Here is a 15706-nt window from a genome sequence, read left to right as displayed (position 1 = left end):
ATCTCATTAACATTAATTAATTGCTTTCATGCTATGATTAAAATACAGCCATTGGAAATGCAGTAAAGTAATAAATTGACCATTCTATGTTGGCAATGACTAGAATCAGAAAGCTTTGGATAATAATGGATATTTCCTTTTTGAGTTGAAGTATGCTGCAGTTGAGCAATTTAGCAGAAAATCATTTTGGCAGGAGATGATTTTGGCCAGATTTATTCTTGAACGATCAGGTAAAAGGCAATAGAGCAGAAGCCTGCCACCCGATGTTACTCCTGTCCTTTGTGTGTGCTGTTGTTTATTGAGGAATTCCATGCCACTGATCAACCTTACATCAAAATAGTTTTCTGAAGCATTGCTTTCCACTATGTACTTGTTTTAAGTGCCTGTGATGCATTGGAATCACAATAATCGCAATGTATTCTGAAGAAATCTAGGGATCAGTTTGTATTTGTTTATATGAAGACACTTCTAAATTTATAATGGTAGAACAGACTTTTTTGCATTTAATAAAGAAAATTGATAACTTACTAAATCATAAATGGTTACAAGCAAAAGTAAACATATAATTGAAATATATATTTAATTCAGAGCATGGTAACCCCAATGGTGTGCAGAAGGAAATGCTTCTGAGTATGTGTTTTAACATTTTCCATATTCTCTGTAATGAAATGGATCAACTTACAAAGGAGATCCATTGAAACGAGGATCATCATATGTGAGGACACTTGTCATTATGGAACCTTTGGGAAAGAAGTGTAAATGAAATTGGGGAGATTGAACTCCTGATTATCTTTTGCTTCCAGGGAACTTGCTGTCAATGTTAAGTACTCTGCACACAATCTTGTGAATTTAACCCGTTGTTTTATTACTGTTGTGAAAACATTGCACAAATTTTTTTAATTATTTGAAAAATTATAGGCGATCTGGAAAATCTATTGTGGGGAAAAAAAAAAGCTGCGGATGCTGATTTAAATCGAAGGTGGACACAAAATGCTGGAGTAACTCAGCGGGTCAAGCAACATCTCAGGAGAGAAAGAATGAGAGACGTTTCGGGTCGAAACACCAGTCTGAAGAAGGGTCTCGACCCGAAACGTCACCCATTCCATCTCTCCCGAGATGCTGCTTGATCCACTGAGTTACTCCAGCATTTTGCGTCCACCTTAAATCTATTGTGGGAGTGGTCAGAGTGACATTTAAGTAATAAGTAATGGGTGAAAGGTTACTTCAAGTGGTTAGGAGTGCAAAGTTGAGGTTACAGTCTAATCAGTGATTTGTATATATTGGGTGTGCAAGCAAAGAATTTCACTGGGCTTAGTCACATGTGACAATAAAGTATTCCATTCCATCTTATTAAAAGGGGCAGCAGGCTCAAGATAATAAGTGGCCCACTCCTGTTCCTAATTTAAATTCCTCTATGACTTTGTATTTACTTAAGTCCATAACCTCTTACAGCCCTACAACAGCATGAGATAGCTGGATTCCTTTAATTCTTACATTACTTTGGTTTTAATGGTATTTGTAACCAACTGCTTGCATTAATTGTGATTGCAACCAGCGCACCTTCAGTCTTGGAATTCTCCCTTTCTTTTAGATTCTTTCTTCTAGAAACTTCTGAAAAGCTTCTTCTTTAACCTCCTTCCTCTTTGATTTTTTTTTGTCCTAAATATCCAGTATTAAAACCAAAAAATATTGGAAACACCTTAGCATGATAAGTAATATATATGAAAAAAGAAACTGAGAGCATTTCAGGCTGAATTGGGAGGATTGGTGGATTGGGAGTTCACTGATTGGTGGATTGGGAGTTCAGATTACCAGCATCTGCAGCGTTTTTTTGATTTGATAATGTTTATGTGATAGGATGCTGGCTATTTTAGTATTTTGTAGAAAGCACAAGTTGAGAATAATGTCTTGAGCTATTGTGTCCTCAGACTGTGACAAAAACTTTTGCAAAAAATAAACACCTCATCTAAATGAAGGCGGGGTATAATTGCTGAATATAAACAGGTATACCTGATACTGTATCCATTGACTGTGTAATAATTTTATCTTTCATTACACACTCTCTCTTTCCAATATTTTGGGACGAATCTCACAGAAATATTCTATGCCTTTTCTACAAATGGAATTAAAAAATATGTAAATAGTTCTTAAAAATGCTGCATGTCACATCTATAACAAGATCCATAACCAGGCCATGACATACACACAAGCGTTTGGATTCAGTAAAGTCATAGAATTCCTCATTAGAGTGAATGGCACATTATCTATCAGTTAACTTGTTAAACAAATTGAACTTACAGGAAAGCATTATTTACAAAGGGTAACTCATTCTGGTGAATGTCAGTTATTTAACCAAGATTGATTTTTAGCAGAAATTGATCAATCTTTTCTTGTATAAGACTTGTCTATTACATGTAATGTAATGAATCACTTCCTTTGATGAGTTTAGTATTTCTTCACTGTTGAAGCTATTGTCAAGAGCAGGCATAAGACTTAGATTTTACATCTTTTGGAGAAGCATTGTGTTTGTCCTTAATAATTCAGCTTGAACTCGTGGGTCCATATCCATAGTTTTGTTTTTCATATATGTATTTTTGGATGATTATTAGATCTGTGTCCCTACCTAGCCTCCACTTGCATAGCCCCTTGTTGCCAGTACTGACTAGGAGTCAACAACAGTAGTGAGATTCCTGTAAACACGATGATGGTGAGAGGATATATTCAGAGTAATTTGATCTTTGAAATGATATGGACAACTTCTGCATTTAATTAAATTTAAGAACTTTCAATTAACAATTGTTTGTTGCCTTGAAAGACAACAACAGTAATACCAAGGGACAATTTTTGCTTAAGCATCAAGACGAATATCATAAAATATCCAAACTGATTTATTGTTGATTGCAATGGTGCAATGTGTTGTTCATGACTAGTCAGAGAGAATGATGCTGACTCGGTGTAAACACACAGCTGGATGTTCATACAGGATACAATGGCACAACTATTGATATGAAACCCAGAGCAAATCTCCTGCAATTCTGTTTCAACCTAACTAAACTCAAATGTCTAAATTTCCCTGTGCCAAATGACTAACTATTTTCCTTTTAGTTTAATCTATCAAAACAAATAATTAATAGCAAATTCAATAATCAACTAATTGATGTTAATTTATGCGCACAGCACAGCAAAAGGTATATGTATTCTTGTTTTGAAAAAGGATGCTGACAAAATAATTACTGAAGCGCCTGTTCAGCTCATTATGTAGATTAAAGAGCATAATGAGACCTCCATGGATTTATTTTAGTTATACTAGGCCAATTGGACCCGTTGGGCCCAAACCACTCCTGCATTGGTGCAGCACCCTCTCCTCTCCCACTCCCCCCTCCCCTCCCCACTCACCTCTCCCTCCCCTCCCCCCTCCTCTACTGTTTTGGCTGTAGTTCCCCGGTGGCCATCTTACGTAAGTATAGGTGCGGATCCGGTGGCCATCTTACGTAAGTATAGGCGCAGATTCGGTGGCCATCTTACCTAAGTATAGGCACAGATCCGGCGGCCATCATACGTAAGTATAGGTGCGGATCCGGTGGCCATCTTACGTAAGTATAGGCGTGGATCCGGCGGCCATCTTACGTAAGTATCAGATCAACTGGCCCTGACTGCTCATGCGTGGTTTTTCTTAAACTTTAAAATGTGAGTAACTTTAAAAATATAACACCGATTTCAATGAAACTTCTTCCATTAGCACCAAAGGGACGACGGTGAGTAAGGTGGGCCTAAAATTGTCGCATTATCGTGTACCGTTTTGGCTGTAGTTCAGGAACAAACGAACAAACAAATAAGAGTTTTACTATATAGATTGGAACCTCTGGGCAGGTGTGGGCCATTTTGACCCATGAGCATGTTCCGTGATTGTATTCAATCTTGACTGATCTGCACGTCATTCCTATTTTCTCCACCCACTTGATATGTTCAGCTAACAAAAAGTAATTGATCATGGTAATTAAATTTTCATTTTATCCAACATACATTCTTTTAGGGAGAACTCCTAAATGGGCTTGCTCCAATTTTAAGGATCTACTCCCTTCTTAATTATTCCCCACCCACCACAAATAACTTACCTATCTCAACATACCAAATCTTCCACATACCAGATCCTTTTATCATATCAGTATGAAGAAAAGTCCAACCCAAAATATCACCTATCCATGTTCTCCAGAGATGCTGCCAGACCCGTTGAGTTACTCCGACATGTTGTGGTTTTTTTAAACTTCAATTGGGGTCAGTTATTATTGTAATCAGGTTTGTAAACTTTGATGTTTAATGTTTGCATTTGTACATTAGTTCTGACAAATTTTGGGTGAGAAGGGGCCTGATCTCTTTTTGATTTCCCACAGATGTTGGTTTATCATCATGAGGAACATTCTCTGAATTGTTCTTCTTAAGATTCAAAGAAGGTGACTTCACCACCTTAACAATATAACAGAGTTTTAAAAACGCTCAGATGATCAGGCAACATTTGTACAAAGGGTAAGAGAATTAACTGATTATTTTCAGCAGTTTCTGTTTTTATTTCAACATCTGCAGCATTTGTTTTCATTCCCAACATTGAACTCTTAGTTTTGCCCATACATTGGGTCTGTCTGTGCCTCTTTTTAATTTCCTGCAGCACCTACTTGATTTTACCGTGAGTCCTGATTCAGTGCCATCCACAAACTTAAATATACATCTTTCTATTTATTGATCTTAATTTGAACACCATTGGTGAAAATCTGTAGTCACTCAGATCGCTGTGGTCGATAGTCAATAGTCGTTTATTTGTCACATACACATAAATGTGTAGTGAAATGAAAAATTATCCGCAGTTCAACAAAAGACCAATAAGAATAATCAATAAAAATGCAATAACACATACAATCATAAACTAACACCAAACAAAAGAAACATCCATCACAGTGAGTCTCCTCCAGTCACCTCCTCACTGTGATGGAAGGCCAGAATGTCTTTTCTCTTCCCTGCCGTCTTCTCTCGCAGTCAGGCTGTTGAAGTTGCCACGTCGGTGGCAGTCGGGGCTCCCGACATTGAAGCCCCCGCCGGGCGGAGAAAATTCCGGGTGGAGAACCACTAATCACCTCCCACCAACTGGAGAATTTTCCATTTGTTGTTTTGTAACTTGATATCAATTATCTATCCAAGCCATCGCTTTATCCGCAGTTAGGGGTATTTTTATTCTTCTAGAAATCTCTTGTGTCTAATGTTTCTGAAAATCTTTGTTGATAACATCTGAGGGCATTCTACCGTCAATCAAATTCATGATCTCTGCATGGTTTAAATGAATGAATGAATGAATGAATGAATAGGTTTATTGGCCAAGTATGCATATACAAGGAATGTGCCTTTGTGCTCCGCTCACAAATGATAACACAAACATACAGTTAACAAGTAAGAATAAAGCATAACCACATCAAAACTATAAGGATACAACATTACGGTCTAAACATGTGGGTGAAAATAAACCAGAGCAAAAAAGAGACTACAGACTTTGGTTATTGAGCAGAACTATCACTCGTGGAAAAAAAGCTGTTTTTATGTCTGGCTGTGGCTGCTTTGACAGTCCAGAGTTGCCTTCCAGAGGGATGTGCTTTGAAGAGTTTGTGGCCAGGGTGAGAGGGGTTAGAGATGATCTTGCCCGCTGGCTTCCTGGCCCTTGCAGTGTACAGTTCGTCAATGTGGGGAAGGTTGCAGCCAACAACCTTCTCAGCTGTGCGAACGATCCGTTGCAGCCTCCAGATGACGTGTTTGGTGGCTGTGCCAAACCAGACCATGATGGAGAAGGTGAGGACCAACTCAATGATAGCAGTATAGAATTGGACCATCATTGCCTGTGGCAGATTGTGTTTCTTCAGTTGCCGCAGGAAGTACGTCCTCTGTTGGGACTTTTTGACTGTGGAGTCGATGGTGGCCCCCCATTTAAGGTCCCTGGAGATGATGGTTCCAAGGAACTTAAATGACTACACAGATGTGACTATGGTGTTGTTGATGGTGAGTGGGGGGAAGGGAGGGGGATCTCTTCGAAAGTCTACAATTAGTTCCACTGTCTTGAGAGCATTGAGCTCCAGGTTGTTGCGATGGCACCAGGACGCCAGCTGTGTCACTTCCCCTCAGTAGGCAGATTCCTCCCCATCCTGGGTCAGTTCAATCAGGGTAGTGTCATCCGCAAACTTGAGGGGCTTGACAGAGGAGTCTGTGGAGGTGCAGTCGTTGATGTAGAGAGAGTAAAGGAGAGGGGAGAGTACGCATCCTTGTGGTGCTCCTATGCTGAGGGTCTGCGGGTCCGAGATGTGCTTTCCCAGCCTCACATGCTGCTTCCTGTCCGTCAGGAAGTTGATGATCCACTGACAGAGGGGTTCAGGCACAGTCAGCCGGGAGAGTTTGTAGTCTAGTAGCTCTGGCACAATGGTGTTAAAAGCAGAGCTAAAGTCCACAAACAGAATCCTAGCATAGTCTAGGTGCTGGAGGATGAAGTGCAGGCCTCGATTGACTGCGTCGTCCACCGATCTATTGTCCCTATATGCAAACTGCAGGGGGTCCTGCAGGGGGTTTGTGATGTTTTTCAGCTGGGCCAGCACAAGTCTTTCAAAGGTCTTCATGACTACAGAGGCAAGTGCGACAGGCCTGTAGTCATTAAGACCAGTGATCCTTGTCTTTTTGGGTACAGGGACAATAGTGGAGACCTTGAAGCAGGCAGAGACAGTGCAGGTTTGCAGGAACTGGTTGAAAATGTCTGTGTAGATCGGTGCCAGTTGTTCGGCACAGAGCTTGAGGGTGGAGGGGGTATCATTGTCCGGTCCTGGTGATATCCGGCTTTTCTGTTTTCTGAATAGCCTCTGCAATTTCTATTGTTAAACTGGAGTCATTCTGTGAGGATGTGCAAATTGGTGATTGCAGAGGGGTGGGGGGGGCGGGGGGGGAAGGGCCAATCTTTGCAAACTCCAGCCAGTCTCTGAGTAGGTGTGAATTGCTGCTTGGGGAGGAGCGGGTGGGGACGGATCCAGTCTTTGCAAACTGGAGTCAGTCAATAGACAAAGACAATAGGTGCAGTAGTAGGCCATTCGGCCCTTCGAGCCAGCACCACCATTCAATGTGATCATAGCTGATCATTCTCAATCTGTATCCTGTTCCTGCCTTCTCCCCATACCCCCTGACTCCGCTATCCTTAAGAGCTCTATTTAGCTCTCTCTTGAATGCATTCCGAGAATTGGTCTCCACTGCCTTCTGAGGCAGAGAATTCCACAGATTCACAACTCTCTGACTGAAAAAGTTTTTCCTCATCTCCGTTCTAAATGGCCTACCCCTTATTCTTAAACTGTATCCCCTGGTTCTGGACTCCCCCAACATTGGGAGCATGTTTCTTGCCTCTAACATGTCCAATCCCTTAATAATCTTATAACTGCAAAGTAGTCTTTGAGTAAGTGTGAAGTGGTGATTGGGGGTGGGGGGTCCCAGGGTTATGTTTCTTTTTCTCTAACCTGCAGTAAAACTCGTTCAGGTCATTAGTCAGCTGACGATTGTCCAAGGAGCATGGGGATTTCCTCTTGTACCTGGTGATTTCTTGCAAGCCCTTCCAAACTGAAGAAGCGTCATTAGCTGAGAACTTGCTCCTCAGCTTCTCAGAGTACCTTTCCTTGGCAGCTCTGATTCCTCTTCTCAGCTTGTACTTGGCCTGCCTGTAGAGGTCTGTATCCCCGCTCCTGTAGGCCTCATCGCTTGACTGGCGGAGCTGTCTGAGTTCTGCTGTGAACCAGGGCTCGTTGTTGTTGAACCAGATCCGGGTCTTCGTGGGAATGCAACTGTCCTCGCAAAAGCTGACATAGGATGTCACAGTGTCTGTGTACTCATCGAGGCTTGTGGTTGCTTCCCTGAACACATTCCAATCAGTGCAGTCAAAGCAGGACTGTAGTTTGGAGGAAGTAGTGTGCAGGAAGTAGTGTGACTGTAGTTTGCAGGAAGTAGTGTGATATGACCTTTTTTCACAAAATTAAACATTTCAGACTTAGCAAGTTTTGAATTGTGCTGGCCCTGATATCTTACGGTAACCAAAACAAGCCTGGTTCATTAAACAACCATTCTGACGAGTAATATCTTAATCTCACATACAAATTAAGAGACTTGTTTGTTAAGATTTGCATCTCATTTTTTTACTGTTACAGCATGATGCGCAACTGTATTTTTGTTTCAAGGTCTTGGTCACTCAATTCATCTTCAGTATTCATGTTTATAGCCTCCAAAACATTGCCAAATTCTATCCCCACTATATAAGTAAAAATTATGAGCACTGCAGATGCTGAAATACTGAAACAAAAACTAAAATTGCTGTTAGTATTTAGTCGGTTAGGCGGTTTCTGTGGGAACTGAAACAGAGTTAATGTTTCAGGTTGAAGAACCATTGTCAGAAATGCGAAGGAGGCTGCAATGGGGATAATCTGTCAACAAATTATTTGGTTAATGAGTGAATTGGAACAGTTAGTAAGTGAGAGCATGGACTAAAGAATCTAGACTAAAGAATGCAGGAGTTGTGAAATGCAGAGCAGGAGAACATGCATGGCAGGTCAGGCTGGATTTGTCTGCCACTCCCAGAGAGGGAAAAATCAAGTTGCGCTAATGTCACCGATGGATGACTGATAAAGACAAAGACATTAAGCTAGCTGAGGATGTAGAATTTACTATTTAGTCCAGAAGGCTGAAACATGCCCAGAAGGAAGATCAGGCACTGTTCCTAAGCTAGTTTTGGGCCTCACTGTGACAGTGCAGAAAGCCACAGACTGAGTGGAAGTGGAATGAGGAATTAAAATGGCAGGCAACAGGAAGCTCAGGATTGCCCCTGAATACAGGTGTTCACAAAATGATCACCCAATCTGCAAATGGTGGATTCCAGTGTAGAGGAGATCTCATTATGAACAACAGATGCATTGCACTGGTTTGGGAGAAATGCAAGTGAAACACTGGTTTACCTGGAAAGACTGTTTTGGTGTCTTGATGGTGGAAAGAGAAAAGGTTAAAAGACAAGTGTTGCTTTGCCTGTGGTTGCAGAGCTCAAGTGTAACATTACTTTTGCTGCCACGTTCCACATTGGTCATTCTCTGACTCTCTCCTTCCTTTTCAGAATCTTTCTGTGTCCATCTCATGACATACGTTAGCTATCAATATCCACTACAAGTGTGCTAGCTCCTATAGCAATCTCGACTGCACTTCATCCCACCCTACCTCGTGTAAGAATGCTCGTCCATTCTCCCAGACCCTCTGTGTCCACCATAATGCTCTGAAATCTCTTCCTTCTTCCTGAACCATGGCTTCCCCTCTACGATTGTTAACAAAGCCCTTGACCACATCCATTCCATTTATTGTGCATCTGATCTCACCCTTCTCCCCCAGGACAGAACAAGGTTAGACTTCCTCTAGTTTTCAAATTCCACAGATCAATAGCTGGAATTTCTGCTACCGGTAAAGAGATTCCACCATTAGACACATCTTCCATCTCTTTCCCATTTCAGCATTTCACTTGTAACACTTTGTAACACTTGTGCTTTCACCTCTTCCCTTCCTACCATCCAGTGACCCATCCAGCAGATAGTTGTGGTATGGCCAAAGAAGTAAGTGGCGTGGCTGCGTTCTGCAGCTGCGGCTCACCGGCAGTCTCTCTGTCTTTTTTTTGTTTTTTGTCTATTGTGATCGTTTAAATGTATCTTTTGATTTATTTTTAACTCTGTATATGTGGGGGGTGGTGGGGGGATGGGGGAAACCTTTTTTTCCAATCTCCTCCTCAACGGAGATGCGACCTTTACCGTGTCGTATCTCCGTTCGTGCTACGGCCTAACACTGTGGAGTCGCCGGCCTCCAGCTGGGATCGACCTTGAAGACTCCGGTCGCAGGGCCTGGACTTACCATCTTGGAGGCTTCGGCCGTGGACCCTGCAGACTGCAACATCGGGAGTTCGCAGGTCCCTGGCTGGCGACCGGCTTTCGGGAGCTCCAGCCATAACAGCTTCGACCGCCCCGAAGCGCGAGGTTTGATTGACCCGCTCGCAGGCCCCTCATCGCCCTGCGTGGCCTGGCCGCGGCACTTTCCATCGCCCGGTGGGGGCTCAGGACCTTCATCGGCCTGCTCGGCTCGGCCCTGGGACTTTCCATCGCCCGGTGGGGGCTTCAAAAGTTGGGAGCCTTGATCGCCTCGTGGCACCACGGGAGAAGAATGAGGAGGAGATCGGACTTTTCTTTGCCTTCCATCACAGTGAGGGTGTGCCTGGAGCAATCACTGTGATGGCTGTTTGTGTTAAAATTGTAATTGTGTGTCTTGTGTTCTTTATTGTCTACTGCCGGACCCTGACGTGAGAGGACGCTGGCGCTATTTGTTCGTCGCTTCTCCATCAGGACAGTTCGTTTGTTTGTTTTTATGTCTTGACTGTATTGTAAAGCGTCTTTGAGCAATTGGAAAAGCGCTATAAAAAATAAATGTTTATTATTATTATTATTATTATTATTATTATTATTATTATGGCCACTAATGTGGAAGATGCTCTGTCAGAACTATAGAGTGATAGTATGGAAAGAGGCTCTTCAGCCCAACTGATTCATACTGACCAAAATGCCCCATCTAGACTAGTCCCATTTGCCGAAGTTTGGCCCAGATCCCTCTAAATTATTCATATCCATGTACCTGTCCAAACAACTTTTAAATGTCATTATTTTATTTGCCTTAATGACTTCGTCAGTCAGCTTATTCCATATACTCACCAGCCTTAGTGTGAAAAAGTTGCCCCTCAGGTTCCTAATAAATCTTCTCCCTCTCACCTTAAACTCATGCTCTAAACCACGTGAAGATATTTATCAAAGTTTGAACTGGTATCCTTCTTTCTTTGTTTCCTTTTAGCATCTCTTTTGTTTTGTTTTTGCTTTTTTAGTTCTGTCTGTTTTTCTCTGATCATCCACATTTCTTACTTTATTTTGCCTCCTGGAATCCTGGTGTATGTTTTGACTGCAGCCTTCTTCCTGCAGAAGAAACAACTTTAAAATCAGCAGCACAATATAGATGAGTGAAAGACTGGGTTTTTCACTGTTGATATCAAAAAGTGAATAAATGTATATATTTTTTACGATTCCATGATACAAAGTAAACTTAGCAGGAAATAAAGTAGTTTTAAATTCTCTCTACCCATGGGAGAAAAATATTTATTTTCATATTTTTGTGCAGTTTTCTGACAAGCATGCTTTCTGTTCTACAAAGATGGATCTAAAACAAACAATATTGGACATCCATTGAAGTTTGTGCAGGAAATTTCTATAAATTTATAAAAGAAAGTAAGTTGGAAAGGGGGAATATAAGGTCCATAAAATCAATGCACACAAGATTAAAATGGATAATAAACAAGCAAAATGATTATTTTGTTTCTCCTTTTACAGTGAAAAGGGTTCATATCACCAGAGGAACAAATAAACCCAATAAATATGTCAGATGGAGTAAGCAATACTTAATATCAACTCTTAAACAATCTATTGACGAGAGGCTGAATAAACACAATTTGTTCCTATTATTAGGAAGCAAGAACTATTGCATCAAACTATTACATTTGGGTTTTGTTTTAGCATTGCTGATGTTTTAATGAGTGTAAAAATGTCCATGTCATCATTTCACATATTCCCATTGCACTTTTTCTGAACATATGGTGGAACCTCAATTATCTACATTTTAATTATTAGCCTGCCAAGAAACAGCAATCATCAACCTCCTTCTATTTAATTAAAATCATGTTTTTTAATCTTGGGTATCTTCAATGTCCACTCTCCACTAAAAACCGATCCAATGTTATAGTACATAAAATGATGTTGATTATCTTATTGTGAAAGTAATTTTAGAGACTGATCAGAACTCCTGAAATATGGAAAATTTCCAGAAGTGTTTTGTGCCTTGCCTTGTTTCTATATCTACTCAATTCTATATCTACTCAACTCCACCCTCAAGCTCTCTGCTGAACAACTAGCACCGATCTACACAGACATTTTCAACCAGTCTCTGCAAACCTGCACTGTCCCTGCCTGCCTCAAGGTCTCCACTATTGTCCCTGTACCCAAGAGGAGCCAGCGCTGCCCTCGCAGCTGCGGCTTGCCTGCAGTCCGTCTGTCTTTTGTATTTTTTGTTGTTTTTGTATGAATTGTAGTTTTAATATGGTGTAGTGGTTGCATGTTATGTGGGGGGGGGTGGGTGGGAACGGGAACTGTAACATTCTCTCTCCCGAACGGAGACGCGACCTTTGTTTCTGTGTCACGTCTCCGTTCCTGCTGCGGCCTACCACCGGCCATGCACCTGGGACCACCTGGGCTCTGGTTCGCAGAGCCCGCGGCCCGGACTCACCACCTGCGGCGCTGGTTGCCTGCGGATGCTGCGGGAGCGGCTGCAACTCGTCTCCGGAGGCTTCGGCGCGGGCCGCGTGGATGTCGGAAGCCCGCAGGCCCCTGGATGGGGGCCGACATCGGGAGCTCCGGCAGCGACAGCGTCTTCGCGCGCCCCGAATCGCGGGGCTTGGGTCGGCCCGCCGCGGACCTTTCACCATCCGGCTCGGCCTGGAATAGGCCGCGGGATTTTCTCCGCCCGGTGGGGGCTTCAATGTCGGGAGCCCCGACCGCCCCGACGTGGCAACTCCAACAGCCTGACCGCGGGAGAAGACGGCAGGGGAAGAGAAAAATACATTCTGGCCTTCCATCACAGTGAGGAGGGACTGGAGGAGACTCACTGTGATGGATGTCTCTTTTTGTTTGGTGTTAGTTTATGATTGTATGTGTTATTGCATTTTTATTGATTATTCTTATTGGTCTTATTGTTGAACTGCGGGTAATGTTTCATTTCACTACACATTTATGTGTATGTGACAAATAAACGACTATTGACTATTGACTATTGAAAAAGACAAGGATCACTGGTCTTAATGTCTACAGGCCTGTCGCACTTACCTCTGTAGTCGTGAAGACCTTTGAAAGACGTGCTGGCCCAGCTGAAAAACATCACAAACCCCCTATTGGACCCCCTGCAGTTTGCATACAGGGCCAATAGATCGGTGGACGACGCAGTCAATCTAGACCTGCACTAGGCTGCGTACTCTCCCCGCGCTTTACTCTCTCTACACCAACGACTGCACCTCCACAGACTCCTCTGTCAAGCTCCTCAAGTTTGCGGATGACACTACCCTGATTGGACTGATCCAGGATGGGGAGGAATCTGCCTACAGAGGAGAAGTGTCACAGCTGGCGTCCTGGTGCCATCGCAACAACCTGGAGCCCAATGCTCTCAAGACAGTGGAACTAATTGTAGACTTTCGAAGAGATCCCCCTCCCCCCTCTCACCATCAACAACACCATAGTCACATCTGTGGAGTCATTTAAGTTCCTTGGAACCATCATCTCCAGGGACCTTAAATGGGGGGCAACCATCGACTCCACAGTCAAAAAGGCCCAACAGAGGATGTACTTCCTGCGGCAACTGAAGAAACACAATCTGCCATAGGCAATGATGGTCCAATTCTATACTGCTATAATTGACCTCACCTTCTCCATCATGGTCTGGTTTGGTTCAGCCACCAAGCACGACATCCGGAGGCATCAACGGATCATTCGCACAGCTGAGAAGGTTGTTGGCTGCAACCTTCCCCCCATTGACGAACTGTACACTGCAAGGGCCAGGAAGCGAGTGGGCAAGATCATCTCTGACCCCTCTCACCCTGGCCACAAATTCTTTGAAGCACTTCCCTCTGGAAGGCGACTCCGGACTGTCAAAGCAGCCACAGCCAGACATAAAAACAGCTTTTTTTCCACGACTGATAGTTCTACTCAATAACCAAAGTCTGTAGTCTCTTTTTTGCCCTGGTTTATTTTCACCCATGTGTTTAGACCGTAATGTTGTATCCTTATTGTTTTGATGTGGTTATGCTTTATTCTTAATTGTTAACTGTATGTTTGTGTTGTCATTGGTGAGGGGAGCACAAAGGCACATTCCTTGTATATGCATACTTGGCCAATAAACTTATTGATTGATTCATTGATTCATTGATTCATTCATTCATTCATTCTAATTTGATCATTAATGAATTCAAATGCAATCATAGGGTCATCGAGTCGTACGGCAAAGACGCAAACCTTTCGGCCCTCTGTGTCCACACCAACCATCAAGTATACATCTGCACAAATAATGCTTCATGTTTTACCAGCACTTGGTCAGCAAGTGACCATGTCTGGGCAATACAAGTGCTGATTCAGATGCTTTTTAAATGGTGTGTGAATACCTGCTCCATCACCGTCTCAGGCAGTGTGCTCCAGAGTGCAACCTTGCTGTGAATGAAAAAAAAGTTTCTTCAGATCCCCTCTAACCTTCTTACCTTCTTAAATCTATGCTCTGAGGTTTTGGACATCTTTGTTATGGAAAAATGTTTCTCACTTTCTACCCTACCTATACCGCTCATAAATATGAATATCTCTGCCAATTCCTCTCATAGCATCCTCCACACCAAGGAAAACAAAATCAACCAATCCAGCCTATTCTGAATACTAACGTGGTCCCATCCAGGTAGCACCAGCCCTCTCAATGGGCAAAACATACAAAAGTTTGAAAGCACATACCACCAGATTCGAGAACCACTTCTTCCCCACTGTTATCAGGCTCTTACATTGACCTTTCATATGCTTAGGATGTATTCCCAATCTCCCTAGTTGTGTATGCCCAATCCGTATCTGACCTTCTAAAATGCATCACTTCACATTTTTCAGGATTAAATTCCAGATGCCATTGTTCCACCTAACATACCAGCTGTTTAATATAGTTCTATAACCTAAGATTATCCTCATCTCTTTCAACAATACCACCAATGTTCATGTCATCTGCAAGTTTACTAATCACATTTCCTATAATCATAATCAAATTTGGCTATAGCTGCGGCACGGTGGCGCAGCAGTAGAGTTGCGCCCTTACACCGCTTGCCGCGCTTGAGACCCAGGTTCGATCCCAACTATAGATGCTGTCTGTACGGAGTTTGTACTTTCTCCACGTGACCGCGTGGGTTTTCTCCGAGATCTTCGGTTTCCTCCTACACTCCAAAGACATACAGTTTTGTAGGTGAATTAGCTTGGTATAAGTGTAAATTGTCCCTAGTGTGTGTATGATAGTGTTAATGTGTGAGGATCGCTGGTTGGTGCAGACACGGAGGGCCATAGGGGCTGTTGCCATGCTGTATCTCTAAATTATACTAAACTAAACTAAACAAATCATTGATACAAATATCAAACGGTAAAGGTCCTGGCACTGATCCCTATGGTACAACATTGATCACTGGCTTCCAATCACAAAGCAACCCTCTACTATCATCACAACCCAAAATGTTGCCTCTCCGTGTTCTCCAGATATACTACCTGATCTGCTGACACACTCCAGCACTTTGTTTTAATAGTTCAGCATCAGCAGTTCCTTGTGTCCACCTTTACTATCACTGTCTGACCCCTATTACCAAACTAACTTTGATTTTTGCAATTTTCATTAGTTCTCATGGGCTCTAATGTTTTGAACCAACCTTTCTAGTGGAACCTAGTCAAAAGCTTTACAGATTACATTAATTGCCTTCATCAATATATTTTGTACTTTAGTCAGTCAGAATCTCCCAATAAAAAAGTTGTTCTGG

At 42.5% G+C, this 15706-nt stretch overlaps 1 protein-coding gene across 4 annotated transcripts in view; it reads left to right on the top strand.

Moving 5' to 3' along the window:
* LOC144605442 (RNA-binding motif, single-stranded-interacting protein 3) overlaps positions 1 to 15706 on the top strand; it is a 1037045-nt gene that overhangs the window by 322275 nt on the left and 699064 nt on the right. The window lies entirely within an intron of this gene.

Source organism: Rhinoraja longicauda, chromosome 2 (genome assembly GCF_053455715.1).
Source record: "Rhinoraja longicauda isolate Sanriku21f chromosome 2, sRhiLon1.1, whole genome shotgun sequence".
Classification (NCBI taxonomy): Eukaryota; Metazoa; Chordata; class Chondrichthyes; order Rajiformes; family Arhynchobatidae; genus Rhinoraja; species Rhinoraja longicauda.
This window is presented reverse-complemented; position numbering and strand designations above follow the sequence as displayed.